At 42.8% G+C, this 17968-nt stretch overlaps 16 non-coding genes across 16 annotated transcripts; all 16 read right to left on the reverse strand.

Moving 5' to 3' along the window:
- Positions 1 to 921: 921 nt before the first annotated feature.
- Positions 922 to 1003, reverse strand: trnas-gcu. Its single transcript has one exon. It is a non-coding gene; the product is annotated as a tRNA-Ser (tRNA).
- A 903-nt stretch (positions 1004 to 1906) lies between these two features.
- trnas-gcu lies at positions 1907 to 1988 on the reverse strand. Its single transcript has one exon. It is a non-coding gene; the product is annotated as a tRNA-Ser (tRNA).
- A 1260-nt stretch (positions 1989 to 3248) lies between these two features.
- On the reverse strand, positions 3249 to 3330 carry trnas-gcu. Its single transcript has one exon. It is a non-coding gene; the product is annotated as a tRNA-Ser (tRNA).
- Positions 3331 to 3813: 483 nt separating this feature from the next.
- On the reverse strand, positions 3814 to 3895 carry trnas-gcu. Its single transcript has one exon. It is a non-coding gene; the product is annotated as a tRNA-Ser (tRNA).
- A 1474-nt stretch (positions 3896 to 5369) lies between these two features.
- On the reverse strand, positions 5370 to 5451 carry trnas-gcu. The gene has a single exon. It is a non-coding gene; the product is annotated as a tRNA-Ser (tRNA).
- Positions 5452 to 7768: 2317 nt separating this feature from the next.
- Positions 7769 to 7850, reverse strand: trnas-gcu. Its single transcript has one exon. It is a non-coding gene; the product is annotated as a tRNA-Ser (tRNA).
- Positions 7851 to 8420: 570 nt separating this feature from the next.
- On the reverse strand, positions 8421 to 8502 carry trnas-gcu. The gene has a single exon. It is a non-coding gene; the product is annotated as a tRNA-Ser (tRNA).
- A 741-nt stretch (positions 8503 to 9243) lies between these two features.
- trnas-gcu lies at positions 9244 to 9325 on the reverse strand. Its single transcript has one exon. It is a non-coding gene; the product is annotated as a tRNA-Ser (tRNA).
- A 496-nt stretch (positions 9326 to 9821) lies between these two features.
- On the reverse strand, positions 9822 to 9903 carry trnas-gcu. Its single transcript has one exon. It is a non-coding gene; the product is annotated as a tRNA-Ser (tRNA).
- Positions 9904 to 10490: 587 nt separating this feature from the next.
- On the reverse strand, positions 10491 to 10592 carry trnal-uaa. Its single transcript has 2 exons — positions 10556 to 10592; positions 10491 to 10535 (listed from the first exon to the last, which is right to left on the reverse strand). It is a non-coding gene; the product is annotated as a tRNA-Leu (tRNA).
- Positions 10593 to 11914: 1322 nt separating this feature from the next.
- Positions 11915 to 11996, reverse strand: trnas-gcu. The gene has a single exon. It is a non-coding gene; the product is annotated as a tRNA-Ser (tRNA).
- Positions 11997 to 13608: 1612 nt separating this feature from the next.
- trnas-gcu lies at positions 13609 to 13690 on the reverse strand. Its single transcript has one exon. It is a non-coding gene; the product is annotated as a tRNA-Ser (tRNA).
- Positions 13691 to 14182: 492 nt separating this feature from the next.
- On the reverse strand, positions 14183 to 14264 carry trnas-gcu. Its single transcript has one exon. It is a non-coding gene; the product is annotated as a tRNA-Ser (tRNA).
- Positions 14265 to 15826: 1562 nt separating this feature from the next.
- On the reverse strand, positions 15827 to 15908 carry trnas-gcu. The gene has a single exon. It is a non-coding gene; the product is annotated as a tRNA-Ser (tRNA).
- Positions 15909 to 16385: 477 nt separating this feature from the next.
- Positions 16386 to 16467, reverse strand: trnas-gcu. The gene has a single exon. It is a non-coding gene; the product is annotated as a tRNA-Ser (tRNA).
- Positions 16468 to 17852: 1385 nt separating this feature from the next.
- Positions 17853 to 17934, reverse strand: trnas-gcu. The gene has a single exon. It is a non-coding gene; the product is annotated as a tRNA-Ser (tRNA).
- Between the last annotated feature and the right edge of the window lie 34 nt (positions 17935 to 17968).

Consider the following 17968-nt stretch of genomic DNA (forward strand, 5'->3'; position numbering starts at 1 on the left):
CAATGGATTAGCAGTCCATCGCCTTAACCACTCGGCCACCTCATCCTGTATTTTGAAGTGGCAAATGAATTTAAAAAACTGTAGTTGCTGTATGTAAACCCTTGATTGAAATCAATGAAAGTTAGGCAGAGCAATGGCAAGGCCATGTGTCGATCCCATCGAGACATTTAACAAACGTGTTGTAAACCCTAGATTGAAATCAATGAAGTTTGGTAGAGCACTGGCAAGGCCATGTGTCGATCCCATCGAGACATTTAACAAACGTGTTGTCAGGCCGAGTGGTCTCAAGTGCTTGATTAAGTGTGTTGAGGTGTTCGGTTCAAATCCCACCATTGAGGTTGCCCTTGGTGAAGCTATTCTCAATACCTGAATCCTATTAGTCACTCTAGGATTGCGCAGGGATTCTATATTCATGTGGGGCCATGTAAGAGAGGAAATAACAAATGTTTTGTGAAGAGGTTGGTGTTATAATCCACACATGCAGTTCATCGCCTTCACCACTCAGATACCAAGTCCTGTGCTCTCGCTGTGGCAGTCAGCAATTTTACCAGTGTTTGTGAAAGTCAAAATCTTCCAGTGCCAAAATAAAGCACAGAAATTGTAATTGTTATACGATGAGATTCTAACCCATGCATGCAGAGCACAATGGATTAGCAGTCCATCGCCTTTAACTCACTGGCAAATGATTTCAAAAAACTGTAGTTGCAAGTCCTGATTGAAATCAATGAAAGTTAGGCAGAGCAATGGCAAGGCCATGTGGCAGTCAGCAATTTTAAACCCAGATTGAAATCAATGAAAGTTGGCAGAGCAAAGATACCAATGTGGCAAGGCCATGTGTCGATCCCATCAGCAATTTTACCAGTGTTTGTGAAAGTCAAAATCTTCCAGTGCCAAATAAAGCACAGAAATGTAATTGTTACACGATGAGGATGGGATTCGAACCCATGCATGCAGAGCACAATGGATTAGCAGTCCATCGCCTTAACCACTCGGCCACCTCATCCTGTATTTTGTAGTGGCAAATGACTTTCAAAAAACTGTAGTTGCTGTATTGTAAACCCTTGATTGAAATCAATGAAAGTTAGGCAGAGCAATGGCAAGGCCATGTGTCGATCCCATCGAGACATTTAACAAACGTGTTGTAAACCCTAGATTGAAATCAATGAAGTTTGGTAGAGCACTGGCAAGGCCATGTGTCGATCCCATCGAGACATTTAACAAACGTGTTGTCAGGCCGAGTGGTCTCAAGTGCTTGATTAAGTGTGTTGAGGTGTCGGTTCAAATCCCACCATTGAGGTTGCCCTTGGTGAAGCTAATTCTCAATACCTGAATCCTATTAGTCACTCTAGGATTGCGCAGGGATTCAATATTCATGTGGGGCCATGTAAGAGAGGAAATAACAAATGTTTTGTGAAGAGGTTGGTGTTATAATCCACACATGCAGTTCATCGCCTTCACCACTCAGATACCAAGTCCTGTGCTCTCCCTGTGGCAGTCAGCAATTTTACCAGTGTTTGTGAAAGTCAAAATCTTCCAGTGCCAAAATAAAGCACAGAAATGTAATTGTTATACATGAGGATGGGATTCTAACCCATGCATGCAGAGCACAATGGATTAGCAGTCCATCGCCTTAACCACTCAGATACCTCAATTTTGGTAGTGGCAAATGAATTTAAAAAACTGTAGTTGCTGTGCTAGTAAACCCTTGATTGAAATCAATGAAAGTTAGGCAGAGCAATGGCAAGGCCATGTGTCGATTCGAGACATTTAACAAACGTGTTGTAAACCCTAGATTGAAATCAATGAGTTAGGCAGAGCAATGGCATCCCATCAGCAATTTTACCAGTGTTTGTGAAAGTCAAAATCTTCCAGTGCCAAAATAAAGCACAGAAATGTGATTGTTACACGATGAGGATGGGATTCGAACCCATGCATGCAGAGCACAATGGATTAGCAGTCCATCGCCTTAACCACTCGGCCACCTCATCCTGAATTTTGTAGTGGCAAATGACTTTCAAAAAACTGTAGTTGCTGTATTGTAAACCCTTGATTGAAATCAATGAAAGTTAGGCAGAGCAATGGCAAGGCCATGTGTCGATCCCATCGAGACATTTAACAAACGTGTTGTAAACCCTAGATTGAAATCAATGAAGTTTGGTAGAGCACTGGCAAGGCCATGTGTCGATCCCATCGAGACATTTAACAAACGTGTTGTCAGGCCGAGTGGTCTCAAGTGCTTGATTAAGTGTGTTGAGGTGTTCGGTTCAAATCCCACCATTGAGGTTGCCCTTGGTGAAGCTATTCTCAATACCTGAATCCTATTAGTCACTCTAGGATTGCGCAGGGATTCTATATTCATGTGGGGCCATGTAAGAGAGGAAATAACAAATGTTTTGTGAAGAGGTTGGTGTTATAATCCACACATGCAGTTCATCGCCTTCACCACTCAGATACCAAGTCCTGTGCTCTCGCTGTGGCAGTCAGCAATTTTACCAGTGTTTGTGAAAGTCAAAATCTTCCAGTGCCAAAATAAAGCACAGAATTGTAATTGTTACAATGAGGATTCTAACCCATGCATGCAGAGCACAATGGATTAGCAGTCCATCGCCTTAACCACTCAGCCACCTCATCCTGAATTTTGGTAGTGGCAAATCCTGTAGTTGCTGTATGTAGTAAACCCTTGATTGAAATCAATGAAAGTTAGGCAGAGCAATGGCAAGGCCATGTGTCGATCCCATCGAGACATTTAACAAACGTGTTGTAAACCATCAATGAAAGTTTGGCAGAGCACTGGCAAGGCCATGTGTCGATCCCATCAGACAATTTAACCAGTGTTTGTGAAAGTCAAAATCTTCCAGTGCCAAAGTAAAGCACAGAAATTAATTGTTTGATGAGGATGGGATTCAAACCCATGCATGCAGAGCACAATGGATTAGCAGTCCATCGCCTTAACCACTCTGAACCTCATCCTGAATTTTGGTAGTGGCAAATGAATTTCAAAAAACTGTAGTTGCTGTATGTAAAACCCTTGATTGAAATCAATGAAAGTTAGGCAGAGCAATGGCAAGGCCATGTGTCGATCCCATCGAGACATTTAACAAACGTGTTGTAAACCCTAGATTGAAATCAATGAAAGTTAGCCAGAGCAATGGCAAGGCCATGTGTCGATCCCATCAGCAATTTTACCAGTGTTTGTGAAAGTCAAAATCTTCCAGTGCCAAAATAAAGCACAGAAATTAATTGTTACACGATGAGGATGGGATTCGAACCCATGCATGCAGAGCACAATGGATTAGCAGTCCATCGCCTTAACCACTCGGCCACCTCATCCTGTATTTTGAAGTGGCAAATGAATTTAAAAAACTGTAGTTGCTGTATGTAGTAAACCCTTGATTGAAATCAATGAAAGTTAGGCAGAGCAATGGCAAGGCCATGTGTCGATCCCATCGAGACATTTAACAAACGTGTTGTCAGGCCGAGTGGTCTCAAGTGCTTGATTAAGTGTGTTGAGGTGTTCGGGTTCAAATCCCACCATTGAGGTTGCCTTTGGTGAAGCTATTCTCAATACCTGAATCCTACTAGTCACTCTAGGATTGCGCAGGGATTCAATATTCATGTGGGGCCATGTAAGAGAGGAAATAACAAAAGTTTTGTGAAGAGGTTGGTGTTATAATCCACACATGCAGTTCATCGCCTTCACCACTCAGATACCAAGTCCTGTGCTCTCGCTGTGGCAGTCAGCAATTTTACCAGTGTTTGTGAAAGTCAAAATCTTCCAGTGCCAAAATAAAGCACAGAAATGTAATTGTTACACGATGAGGATGGGATTCGAACCCATGCATGCAGAGCACAATGGATTAGCAGTCCATCGCCTTAACCACTCGGCCACCTCATCCTGAATTTTGGTAGTGGCAAATGACTTTCAAAAAACTGTAGTTGCTGTATGTAAAACCCTTGATTGAAATCAATGAAAGTTAGGCAGAGCAATGGCAAGGCCATGTGTCGATCCCATCGAGACATTTAACAAACGTGTTGTAAACCCTAGATTGAAATCAATGAAGTTTGGTAGAGCACTGGCAAGGCCATGTGTCGATCCCATCGAGACATTTAACAAACGTGTTGTCAGGCCGAGTGGTCTCAAGTGCTTGATTAAGTGTGTTGAGGTGTCGGTTCAAATCCCACCATTGAGGTTGCCCTTGGTGAAGCTATTCTCAATACCTGAATCCTATTAGTCACTCTAGGATTGCGCAGGGATTTCCCTATATTCATGTGGGGCCATGTAAGAGAGGAAATAACAAATGTTTTGTGAAGAGGTTGGTGTTATAATCCACACATGCAGTTCATCGCCTTCACCACTCAGATACCAAGTCCTGTGCTCTCGCTGTGGCAGTCAGCAATTTTACCAGTGTTTGTGAAAGTCAAAATCTTCCAGTGCCAAAATAAAGCACAGAAATTGTAATTGTTATACAATGATGGGATTCTAACCCATGCATGCAGAGCACAATGGATTAGCAGTCCATCGCCTTAACCACTCGGCCACCTCATCCTGAATTTTGGTAGTGGCAAATGACTTTCAAAAAACTGTAGTTGCTGTATTGTAAACCCTTGATTGAAATCAATGAACGTTAGGCAGAGCAATGGCAAGGCCATGTGTCGATCCCATCGAGACATTTAACAAACGTGTTGTAAACCCTGATTGAAATCAATGAAAGTTTGGCAGAGCAATGGCAAGGCCATGTGTCGATCCCATCCAATGTGAAAGTCAAAATCTTCCAGTGCCAAAGTAAAGCACAGAATTTTAATTGTTACACGATGATGAGGATGGGACAAACCCATGCATGCAGAGCACAATGGATTAGCAGTCCATCGCCTTAACCAGAGCAACCTCATCCTGTATTTTGAAGTGGCAAATGAATTTAAAAAACTGTAGTTGCTGTATGTAAACCCTTGATTGAAATCAATGAAAGTTTGGCAGAGCAATGGCAAGGCCATGTGTCGATCCCATCGAGACATTTAACAAACGTGTTGTCAGGCCGAGTGGTCTCAAGTGCTTGATTAAGTGTGTTGAGGTGTTCGGGTTCAAATCCCACCATTGAGGTTGCCTTTGGTGAAGCTATTCTCAATACCTGAATCCTACTAGTCACTCTAGGATTGCGCAGGGATTCAATATTCATGTGGGGCCATGTAAGAGAGGAAATAACAAAAGTTTTGTGAAGAGGTTGGTGTTATAATCCACATGCAGTTCATCGCCTTCACCACTCAGATACCAAGTCCTGTGCTCTCGCTGTGGCAGTCAGCAATTTTACCAGTGTTTGTGAAAGTCAAAATCTTCCAGTGCCAAAATAAAGCACAGAAATGTGATTGTTACACGATGAGGATGGGATTCGAACCCATGCATGCAGAGCACAATGGATTAGCAGTCCATCGCCTTAACCACTCGGCCACCTCATCCTGAATTTTGGTAGTGGCAAATGACTTTCAAAAAACTGTAGTTGCTGTATGTAAAACCCTTGATTGAAATCAATGAAAGTTAGGCAGAGCAATGGCAAGGCCATGTGTCGATCCCATCGAGACATTTAACAAACGTGTTGTAAACCCTAGATTGAAATCAATGAAGTTTGGTAGAGCACTGGCAAGGCCATGTGTCGATCCCATCGAGACATTTAACAAACGTGTTGTCAGGCCGAGTGGTCTCAAGTGCTTGATTAAGTGTGTTGAGGTGTTCGGTTCAAATCCCACCATTGAGGTTGCCCTTGGTGAAGCTATTCTCAATACCTGAATCCTATTAGTCACTCTAGGATTGCGCAGGGATTCTATATTCATGTGGGGCCATGTAAGAGAGGAAATAACAAATGTTTTGTGAAGAGGTTGGTGTTATAATCCACACATGCAGTTCATCGCCTTCACCACTCAGATACCAAGTCCTGTGCTCTCCCTGTGGCAGTCAGCAATTTTACCAGTGTTTGTGAAAGTCAAAATCTTCCAGTGCCAAAATAAAGCACAGAATTGTAATTGTTATACAATGAGATTCTAACCCATGCATGCAGAGCACAATGGATTAGCAGTCCATCGCCTTAACCACTCGGCCACCTCATCCTGAATTTTGGTAGTGGCAAATGACTTTCAAAAAACTGTAGTTTTGTAAACCCTTGATTGAAATCAAAATCTTCCAGGCAGAGCAATGGCAAGCCATGTAATTGTTATCCCATCGAGTAGCAGTCCAGCTTAACCATGGCCACCTCATCCTCAGCAATTTTACCAGTTTTGTGAAAGTCAAAATCTTCCAGTGCCAAAGTAAAGCACAGAATTTTAATTGTTACACGATGAGGATGGGAACCCATGCATGCAGAGCACAATGGATTAGCAGTCCATCGCCTTAACCACTCGGCCACCTCATCCTGTATTTTGAAGTGGCAAATGAATTTAAAAACTGTAGTTGCTGTGTTGTAAACCCTTGATTGAAATCAATGAAAGTTTGGCAGAGCAATGGCAAGGCCATGTGTCGATCCCATCGAGACATTTAACAAACGTGTTGTCAGGCCGAGTGGTCTCAAGTGCTTGATTAAGTGTGTTGAGGTGTTCGGTTCAAATCCCACCATTGAGGTTGCCTTTGGTGAAGCTATTCTCAATACCTGAATCCTATTAGTCACTCTAGGATTGCGCAGGGATTCAATATTCATGTGGGGCCATGTAAGAGAGGAAATAACAAAAGTTTTGTGAAGAGGTTGGTGTTATAATCCACACATGCAGTTCATCGCCTTCACCACTCAGATACCAAGTCCTGTGCTCTCGCTGTGGCAGTCAGCAATTTTACCAGTGTTTGTGAAAGTCAAAATCTTCCAGTGCCAAAATAAAGCACAGAATTGTAATTGTTATATGAATGAGATTCTAACCCATGCATGCAGAGCACAATGGATTAGCAGTCCATCGCCTTAACCACTCAGATACCAAGTCCTGTGCTCTCGCTGTGGCAGTCAGCAATTTTACCAGTTTTTGTGAAAGTCAAAATCTTCCAGTGCCAAATAAAGCACAGAATTTTAAAAACGATGATAGATTGAACCCATGCATGCAGAGCACAATGGATTAGCAGTCCATCGCCTTAACCACTCAGAGCCAGGCCCTCATCCCAGTGCAATTTTAACAAACAGTGTTAACCCTTGATTGAAATCAAAAGTTAGGTCAAAATTCCAGTGCCAAAATAAAACGAGACATTTAGTTGTTGTAAACCCTAGATTGAAATCAATGAAGTTTGGCAGAGCACTGGCAAGGCCATGTGTCGATCCCATCGAGACATTTAACAAACGTGTTGTCAGGCCGAGTGGTCTCAAGTGCTTGATTAAGTCATGTCGGTTCAAATCCCACCATTGAGGTGCCCTTGGTTCAGCAATCCCACCATTGTCAAATTCAAAATCTATTTGCCATGTAAAGGAAATAACAAATTTTTGTGAAGAGGTTGGTGTTATCAATCCACACAATGCAGTCCATCGCCTTAACCACTCAGATACCAAGTCCTGTGCTCTCGCGTGGCAGTCAGCAATTTTACCAGTGTTTGTGAAAGTCAAAATCTTCCAGTGCCAAAATAAAGCACAGAAATGTTTTGTGAAGAGGATGGTGTTAAATGCACAGCACAATGGATTAGCAGTCATCGCCTTAACCACTCAGATACCAAGTCCTGTGCTCTCGCTGTGGCAGTCAGCAATTTTACCAGTGTTTGTGAAAGTCAAAATCTTCCAGTGCCAAAATAAAGCACAGAAATGTAATTGTTACACGATGAGGATGGGATTCGAACCCATGCATGCAGAGCACAATGGATTAGCAGTCCATCGCCTTAACCACTCGGCCACCTCATCCTGAATTTTGGTAGTGGCAAATGACTTTCAAAAAACTGTAGTTGCTGTATTGTAAACCCTTGATTGAAATCAATGAACGTTAGGCAGAGCAATGGCAAGGCCATGTGTCGATCCCATCGAGACATTTAACAAACGTGTTGTAAACCCTAGATTGAAATCAATGAAGTTTGGTAGAGCACTGGCAAGGCCATGTGTCGATCCCATCGAGACATTTAACAAACGTGTTGTCAGGCCGAGTGGTCTCAAGTGCTTGATTAAGTGTGTTGAGGTGTTCGGGTTCAAATCCCACCATTGAGGTTGCCTTTGGTGAAGCTATTCTCAATACCTGAATCCTATTAGTCACTCTAGGATTGCGCAGGGATTCAATATTCATGTGGGGCCATGTAAGAGAGGAAATAACAAAAGTTTTGTGAAGAGGTTGGTGTTATAATCCACACATGCAGTTCATCGCCTTCACCACTCAGATACCAAGTCCTGTGCTCTCGCTGTGGCAGTCAGCAATTTTACCAGTGTTTGTGAAAGTCAAAATCTTCCAGTGCCAAAATAAAGCACAGAAATGTGATTGTTACACGATGAGGATGGGATTCGAACCCATGCATGCAGAGCACAATGGATTAGCAGTCCATCGCCTTAACCACTCGGCCACCTCATCCTGAATTTTGGTAGTGGCAAATGACTTTCAAAAAACTGTAGTTGCTGTATGTAAAACCCTTGATTGAAATCAATGAAAGTTAGGCAGAGCAATGGCAAGGCCATGTGTCGATCCCATCGAGACATTTAACAAACGTGTTGTAAACCCTAGATTGAAATCAATGAAGTTTGGTAGAGCACTGGCAAGGCCATGTGTCGATCCCATCGAGACATTTAACAAACGTGTTGTCAGGCCGAGTGGTCTCAAGTGCTTGATTAAGTGTGTTGAGGTGTCGGTTCAAATCCCACCATTGAGGTTGCCCTTGGTGAAGCTAATTCTCAATACCTGAATCCTATTAGTCACTCTAGGATTGCGCAGGGATTCTATATTCATGTGGGGCCATGTAAGAGAGGAAATAACAAATGTTTTGTGAAGAGGTTGGTGTTATAATCCACACATGCAGTTCATCGCCTTCACCACTCAGATACCAAGTCCTGTGCTCTCCCTGTGGCAGTCAGCAATTTTACCAGTGTTTGTGAAAGTCAAAATCTTCCAGTGCCAAAATAAAGCACAGAATTGTAATTGTTATACAATGAGATTCTAACCCATGCATGCAGAGCACAATGGATTAGCAGTCCATCGCCTTAACCACTCAGATACCAAGTCCTGTGCTCTCGCTGTGGCAGTCAGCAATTTTACCAGTTTTTGTGAAAGTCAAAATCTTCCAGTGCCAAAGTAAAGCACAGAATTTTAATTGTTACACGATGAGGATGGGATTCAAACCCATGCATGCAGAGCACAATGGATTAGCAGTCCATCGCCTTAACCACTCGGCCACCTCATCCTGTATTTTGAAGTGGCAAATGAATTAAAAAAACTGTAGTTGCTGTATGTAAACCCTTGATTGAAATCAATGAAAGTTAGGCAGAGCAATGGCAAGGCCATGTGTCGATCCCATCGAGACATTTAACAAACGTGTTGTCAGGCCGAGTGGTCTCAAGTGCTTGATTAAGTGTGTTGAGTGGTCTCAAGTGCTTGGTGTTCGGGTTCAAATCCCACCATTGAGGTTGCCTTTGGTGAAGCTATTCTCAATACCTGAATCCTACTAGTCACTCTAGGATTGCGCAGGGATTCAATATTCATGTGGGGCCATGTAAGAGAGGAAATAACAAAAGTTTTGTGAAGAGGTTGGTGTTATAATCCACACATGCAGTTCATCGCCTTCACCACTCAGATACCAAGTCCTGTGCTCTCGCTGTGGCAGTCAGCAATTTTACCAGTGTTTGTGAAAGTCAAAATCTTCCAGTGCCAAAATAAAGCACAGAAATGTAATTGTTACACGATGAGGATGGGACTCGAACCCATGCATGCAGAGCACAATGGATTAGCAGTCCATCGCCTTAACCACTCGGCCACCTCATCCTGAATTTTGGTAGTGGCAAATGACTTTCAAAAAACTGTAGTTGCTGTATTGTAAACCCTTGATTGAAATCAATGAACGTTAGGCAGAGCAATGGCAAGGCCATGTGTCGATCCCATCGATGTGTCGATCCCATCGAGGAATTTAACAAACGTGTTGTAAACCCTAGATTGAAATCAATGAAGTTTGGTAGAGCACTGGCAAGGCCATGTGTCGATCCCATCGAGACATTTAACAAACGTGTTGTCAGGCCGAGTGGTCTCAAGTGCTTGATTAAGTGTGTTGAGGTGTTCGGGTTCAAATCCCACCATTGAGGTTGCCTTTGGTGAAGCTATTCTCAATACCTGAATCCTATTAGTCACTCTAGGATTGCGCAGGGATTCAATATTCATGTGGGGCCATGTAAGAGAGGAAATAACAAAAGTTTTGTGAAGAGGTTGGTGTTATAATCCACACATGCAGTTCATCGCCTTCACCACTCAGATACCAAGTCCTGTGCTCTCGCTGTGGCAGTCAGCAATTTTACCAGTGTTTGTGAAAGTCAAAATCTTCCAGTGCCAAAATAAAGCACAGAAATGTAATTGTTACACGATGAGGATGGGATTCGAACCCATGCATGCAGAGCACAATGGATTAGCATGCAGAGCACAATGGATTAAGTCCATCGCCTTAACCACTCGGCCACCTCATCCTGAATTTTGGTAGTGGCAAATGACTTTCAAAAAACTGTAGTTGCTGTATGTAAAACCCTTGATTGAAATCAATGAAAGTTAGGCAGAGCAATGGCAAGGCCATGTGTCGATCCCATCGAGACATTTAACAAACGTGTTGTAAACCCTAGATTGAAATCAATGAAGTTTGGTAGAGCACTGGCAAGGCCATGTGTCGATCCCATCGAGACATTTAACAAACGTGTTGTCAGGCCGAGTGGTCTCAAGTGCTTGATTAAGTGTGTTGAGGTGTCGGTTCAAATCCCACCATTGAGGTTGCCCTTGGTGAAGCTAATTCTCAATACCTGAATCCTATTAGTCACTCTAGGATTGCGCAGGGATTCTATATTCATGTGGGGCCATGTAAGAGAGGAAATAACAAATGTTTTGTGAAGAGGTTGGTGTTATAATCCACACATGCAGTTCATCGCCTTCACCACTCAGATACCAAGTCCTGTGCTCTCCCTGTGGCAGTCAGCAATTTTACCAGTGTTTGTGAAAGTCAAAATCTTCCAGTGCCAAAATAAAGCACAGAATTGTAATTGTTATACAATGAGATTCTAACCCATGCATGCAGAGCACAATGGATTAGCAGTCCATCGCCTTAACCACTCAGATACCAAGTCCTGTGCTCTCGCTGTGGCAGTCAGCAATTTTACCAGTTTTTGTGAAAGTCAAAATCTTCCAGTGCCAAAGTAAAGCACAGAATTTTAATTGTTACACGATGAGGATGGGATTCGAACCCATGCATGCAGAGCACAATGGATTAGCAGTCCATCGCCTTAACCACTCGGCCACCCATCATCAAATGAACTTTAAAAAACTTTTGAAGTGGCAAATGAATAGGCAGAAAAAACTGTAGTTGCTGTATGTAAACCCTTGATTGAAATCAATGAAAGTTAGGCAGAGCAATGGCAAGGCCATGTGTCGATCCCATCGAGACATTTAACAAACGTGTTGTCAGGCCGAGTGGTCTCAAGTGCTTGATTAAGTGTGTTGAGGTGTTCGGGTTCAAATCCCACCATTGAGGTTGCCTTTGGTGAAGCTATTCTCAATACCTGAATCCTACTAGTCACTCTAGGATTGCGCAGGGATTCAATATTCATGTGGGGCCATGTAAGAGAGGAAATAACAAAAGTTTTGTGAAGAGGTTGGTGTTATAATCCACACATGCAGTTCATCGCCTTCACCACTCAGATACCAAGTCCTGTGCTCTCGCTGTGGCAGTCAGCAATTTTACCAGTGTTTGTGAAAGTCAAAATCTTCCAGTGCCAAAATAAAGCACAGAAATGTAATTGTTACACGATGAGGATGGGACTCGAACCCATGCATGCAGAGCACAATGGATTAGCAGTCCATCGCCTTAACCACTCGGCCACCTCATCCTGAATTTTGGTAGTGGCAAATGACTTTCAAAAAACTGTAGTTGCTGTATGTAAACCCTTGATTGAAATCAATGAAAGTTAGGAGAGCAATGGCAAGGCCATGTGTCGATCCCATCGAGACATTTAACAAACGTGTTGTAAACCCTAGATTGAAATCAATGAAGTTTGGTAGAGCACTGGCAAGGCCATGTGTCGATCCCATCGAGACATTTAACAAACGTGTTGTCAGGCCGAGTGGTCTCAAGTGCTTGATTAAGTGTGTTGAGGTGTCGGTTCAAATCCCACCATTGAGGTTGCCCTTGGTGAAGCTAATTCTCAATACCTGAATCCTATTAGTCACTCTAGGATTGCGCAGGGATTCTATATTCATGTGGGGCCATGTAAGAGAGGAAATAACAAATGTTTTGTGAAGAGGTTGGTGTTATAATCCACACATGCAGTTCATCGCCTTCACCACTCAGATACCAAGTCCTGTGCTCTCCTGTGGCAGTCAGCAATTTTACCAGTGTTTGTGAAAGTCAAAATCTTCCAGTGCCAAAATAAAGCACAGAATTGTAATAATTTATACAATGAGATTTCTAACCCATGCATGCAGAGCACAATGGATTAGCAGTCCATCGCCTTAACCACTCAGATACCAAGTCCTGTGCTCTCGCTGTGGCAGTCAGCAATTTTACCAGTGTTTGTGAAAGTCAAAATCTTCCAGTGCCAAAATAAAGCACAGAATTGTAATTGTTACACGATGAGGATGGGATTCTAACCCATGCATGCAGAGCACAATGGATTAGCAGTCCATCGCCTTTAACCACTCTGTGGCCACCTCAAAATCCTGAATTTTGGTATGCATGCAGAGCACAATGGATTAGCAATGCCTTAACCAAAAAACTGTAGTTGCTGTATGTAAAAATGATTGAAAAAATTGAAATAAACCCTTGATTGAAATCAATGAAAGTTAGGCAGAGCAATGGCAAGGCCATGTGTCGATCCCATCGAGACATTTAACAAACGTGTTGTAAACCCTAGATTGAAATCAATGAAGTTTGGTAGAGCACTGGCAAGGCCATGTGTCGATCCCATCGAGACATTTAACAAACGTGTTGTCAGGCCGAGTGGTCTCAAGTGCTTGATTAAGTGTGTTGAGGTGTCGGTTCAAATCCCACCATTGAGGTTGCCCTTGGTGAAGCTATTCTCAATACCTGAATCCTATTAGTCACTCTAGGATTGCGCAGGGATTCTATATTCATGTGGGGCCATGTAAGAGAGGAAATAACAAATGTTTTGTGAAGAGGTTGGTGTTATAATCCACACATGCAGTTCATCGCCTTCACCACTCAGATACCAAGTCCTGTGCTCTCCCTGTGGCAGTCAGCAATTTTACCAGTGTTTGTGAAAGTCAAATCTTCCAGTGCCAAAATAAAGCACAGAATTGTAATTGTTATACAATGAGATTCTAACCCATGCATGCAGAGCACAATGGATTAGCAGTCCATCGCCTTAACCACTCAGATACCAAGTCCTGTGCTCTCGCTGTGGCAGTCAGCAATTTTACCAGTTTTTGTGAAAGTCAAAATCTTCCAGTGCCAAAGTAAAGCACAGAATTTTAATTGTTACACGATGAGGATGGGATTCAAACCCATGCATGCAGAGCACAATGGATTAGCAGTCCATCGCCTTAACCACTCGGCCACCTCATCCTGTATTTTGAAGTGGCAAATGAATTTAAAAAACTGTAGTTGCTGTATGTAAACCCTTGATTGAAATCAATGAAAGTTAGGCAGAGCAATGGCAAGGCCATGCCATGTGACATTTAACGATCCCATCGAGACATTTAACAAACGTGTTGTCAGGCCGAGTGGTCTCAAGTGCTTGATTAAGTGTGTTGAGGTGTTCGGGTTCAAATCCCACCATTGAGGTTGCCTTTGGTGAAGCTATTCTCAATACCTGAATCCTACTAGTCACTCTAGGATTGCGCAGGGATTCAATATTCATGTGGGGCCATGTAAGAGAGGAAATAACAAAAGTTTTGTGAAGAGGTTGGTGTTATAATCCACACATGCAGTTCATCGCCTTCACCACTCAGATACCAAGTCCTGTGCTCTCGCTGTGGCAGTCAGCAATTTTACCAGTGTTTGTGAAAGTCAAAATCTTCCAGTGCCAAAATAAAGCACAGAAATGTAATTGTTACACGATGAGGATGGGATTCGAACCCATGCATGCAGAGCACAATGGATTAGCAGTCCATCGCCTTAACCACTCGGCCACCTCATCCTGAATTTTGGTAGTGGCAAATGACTTTCAAAAAACTGTAGTTGCTGTATGTAAACCCTTGATTGAAATCAATGAAAGTTAGGCAGAGCAATGGCAAGGCCATGTGTCGATCCCATCGAGACATTTAACAAACGTGTTGTAACCCTAGATTGAAATCAATGAAGTTTGGTAGAGCACTGGCAAGGCCATGTGTCGATCCCATCGAGACATTTAACAAACGTGTTGTCAGGCCGAGTGGTCTCAAGTGCTTGATTAAGTGTGTTGAGGTGTCGGTTCAAATCCCACCATTGAGGTTGCCCTTGGTGAAGCTATTCTCAATACCTGAATCCTATTAGTCACTCTAGGATTGCGCAGGGATTCTATATTCATGTGGGGCCATGTAAGAGAGGAAATAACAAATGTTTTGTGAAGAGGTTGGTGTTATAATCCACACATGCAGTTCATCGCCTTCACCACTCAGATACCAAGTCCTGTGCTCTCCTGTGGCAGTCAGCAATTTTACCAGTGTTTGTGAAAGTCAAAATCTTCCAGTGCCAAAATAAAGCACAGAATTGTAATTGTTATACGATGAGGATGGGATTCTAACCCATGCATGCAGAGCACAATGGATTAGCAGTCCATCGCCTTAACCACTCAGATACCAAGTCCTGAATTGTGGCAGTCAGCAATTTTACCAGTGTTTGTGAAAGTCAAAATCTTCCAGTGCCTGTAAAGCACAGAATTGTAATTGTTATAAATGAGATTGAACCCATGCATGCAGAGCACAATGGATTAGCAGTCCATCGCCTTAACCACTCGCCAATCCCATCGAGACATTTAAAAAACTGTGTTGCAGTGTAAACCCAGATTTTACCATGGCAAATGTCAAAATCCCATCGAGACATTTAACAAACGTGTTGTCACAGAGTGGTGTTGATTAAGTGTGTTGAGGTGTAAACCCATTGATTGAAATCAATGAAGTTGCAGTACCAAGTCACTGGCAAGGCCATGTGTCGCAATCCCATGAGACATTTAACAACGTGTTCCAGTGCCGAGTGGTCTCAAGTGCTTGATTAATTGTTGAGGTGTTGGGTTCAAATCCCATGCATGCAGAGCACACAATGGATTCAGTCCCGCCTTCACCACTCAGATACCAAGTCCTGTGCTCTCACCTGTGGCAGTCAGCAATTTTACCAGTGTTTGTGAAAGTCAATTCATGTGGGGCCATAAAGCAGAGAGGAAATAACAAAACAATGAAGAGGTTGGTGTTATAATCCAACATGCAGTTCATCGCCTTCACCACTCAGATACCAAGTCCTGTGCTCTCCCTGTGGCAGTCAGCAATTTTACCAGTGTTTGTGAAAGTCAAAATCTTCCAGTGCCAAAATAAAGCACAGAATTGTAATTGTTATACAATGAGATTCTAACCCATGCATGCAGAGCACAATGGATTAGCAGTCCATCGCCTTAACCACTCAGATACCAAGTCCTGTTCTCGCTGTGGCAGTCAGCAATTTTACCAGTTTTTGTGAAAGTCAAAATCTTCCAGTGCCAAAGTAAAGCACAGAATTTTAATTGTTACACGATGAGGATGGGATTCAAACCCATGCATGCAGAGCACAATGGATTAGCAGTCCATCGCCTTAACCACTCGGCCACCTCATCCTGTATTTTGAAGTGGCAAATGAATTTAAAAAACAAGTTGCTGTATGTAAACCCTGATTGAAATCAATGAAAGTTAGGCAGAGCAATGGCAAGGCCATGTGTCGATCCCATCGAGACATTTAACAAACGTGTTGTCAGGCCGAGTGGTCTCAAGTGCTTGATTAAGTGTGTTGAGGTGTTCGGGTTCAAATCCCACCATTGAGGTTGCCTTTGGTGAAGCTATTCTCAATACCTGAATCCTATTAGTCACTCTAGGATTGCGCAGGGATTCAATATTCATGTGGGGCCATGTAAGAGAGGAAATAACAAAAGTTTTGTGAAGAGGTTGGTGTTATAATCCACACATGCAGTTCATCGCCTTCACCACTCAGATACCAAGTCCTGTGCTCTCGCTGTGGCAGTCAGCAATTTTACCAGTGTTTGTGAAAGTCAAAATCTTCCAGTGCCAAAATAAAGCACAGAAATGTGATTGTTACACGATGAGGATGGGATTCGAACCCATGCATGCAGAGCACAATGGATTAGCAGTCCATCGCCTTAACCACTCGGCCACCTCATCCTGAATTTTGGTAGTGGCAAATGACTTTCAAAAAACTGTAGTTGCTGTATGTAAACCCTTGATTGAAATCAATGAAAGTTAGGCAGAGCAATGGCAAGGCCATGTGTCGATCCCATCGAGACATTTAACAAACGTGTTGTAAACCCTAGATTGAAATCAATGAAGTTTGGTAGAGCACTGGCAAGGCCATGTGTCGATCCCATCGAGACATTTAACAAACGTGTTGTCAGGCCGAGTGGTCTCAAGTGCTTGATTAAGTGTGTTGAGGTGTCGGTTCAAATCCCACCATTGAGGTTGCCCTTGGTGAAGCTATTCTCAATACCTGAATCCTATTAGTCACTCTAGGATTGCGCAGGGATTCTATATTCATGTGGGGCCATGTAAGAGAGGAAATAACAAATGTTTTGTGAAGAGGTTGGTGTTATAATCCACACATGCAGTTCATCGCCTTCACCACTCAGATACCAAGTCCTGTGCTCTCCCTGTGGCAGTCAGCAATTTTACCAGTGTTTGTGAAAGTCAAAATCTTCCAGTGCCAAAATAAAGCACAGAATTGTAATTGTTATACAATGAGATTCTAACCCATGCATGCAGAGCACAATGGATTAGCAGTCCATCGCCTTAACCACTCAGATACCAAGTCCTGTGCTCTCGCTGTGGCAGTCAGCAATTTTACCAGTTTTGTGAAAGTCAAAATCTTCCAGTGCCAAAGTAAAGCACAGAATTTTAATTGTTACGATGAGGATGGGATTAAACCCATGCATGCAGAGCACAATGGATTAGCAGTCCATCGCCTTAACCACTGGCCACCTCATCCTGAATTTCGATGTGGCAAATCAGAATTTAAAAAAGTGTTTGTGAATGTCAAAATCTTCCAGTGAAAAATGAAAAGCACAGCAAATTTATGTTGATCCCATCGATGACATTTAACAAACGTGTTGTAAACCCATGATTGCAAATCAATGGATTAGCAGTTGCCTTAAGCACTCAGATACCAAGTCCTGTGTCGATCCCATCAGACATTTAACAAACGTGTTCCAGGCCAAAATAAAGCACAGTGTAATTGTCTCAAAGTGCTTGCATTAAGCACAATGTGTTGAGGTCCATCGGTTCAAATCCCACCAATTGTGCTCTCGTGTGCAGTCCTGAATTTTCACCAGTGTTTGTGAAAGTCAAAATCTTCCAGTGCCAATAAAGCACAGAAATGTAATTGTTTTGTGAAGATTCACCCATGCATGCAAGCACAATGGATTGCAGTCATCGCCTTAACCACTCAGATACCAAGTCCTGTGCTCTCGCTGTGGCAGTCAGCAATTTTCCCAGTGTTTGTGAAAGTCAAAATCTTCCAGTGCCAAAATAAAGCACAGAAATGTGTAATTGTTACACGATGAGGATGGGATTCGAACCCATGCATGCAGAGCACAATGGATTAGCAGTCCATCGCCTTAACCACTCAGCCACCTCATCCCAAGTCCTAGTGGCAAATTTTCAAAAAACTGTG

This window comes from Oncorhynchus gorbuscha, linkage group LG14 (assembly GCF_021184085.1).
Source record: "Oncorhynchus gorbuscha isolate QuinsamMale2020 ecotype Even-year linkage group LG14, OgorEven_v1.0, whole genome shotgun sequence".
In the NCBI taxonomy this organism is placed as follows: domain Eukaryota; kingdom Metazoa; phylum Chordata; class Actinopteri; order Salmoniformes; family Salmonidae; genus Oncorhynchus; species Oncorhynchus gorbuscha.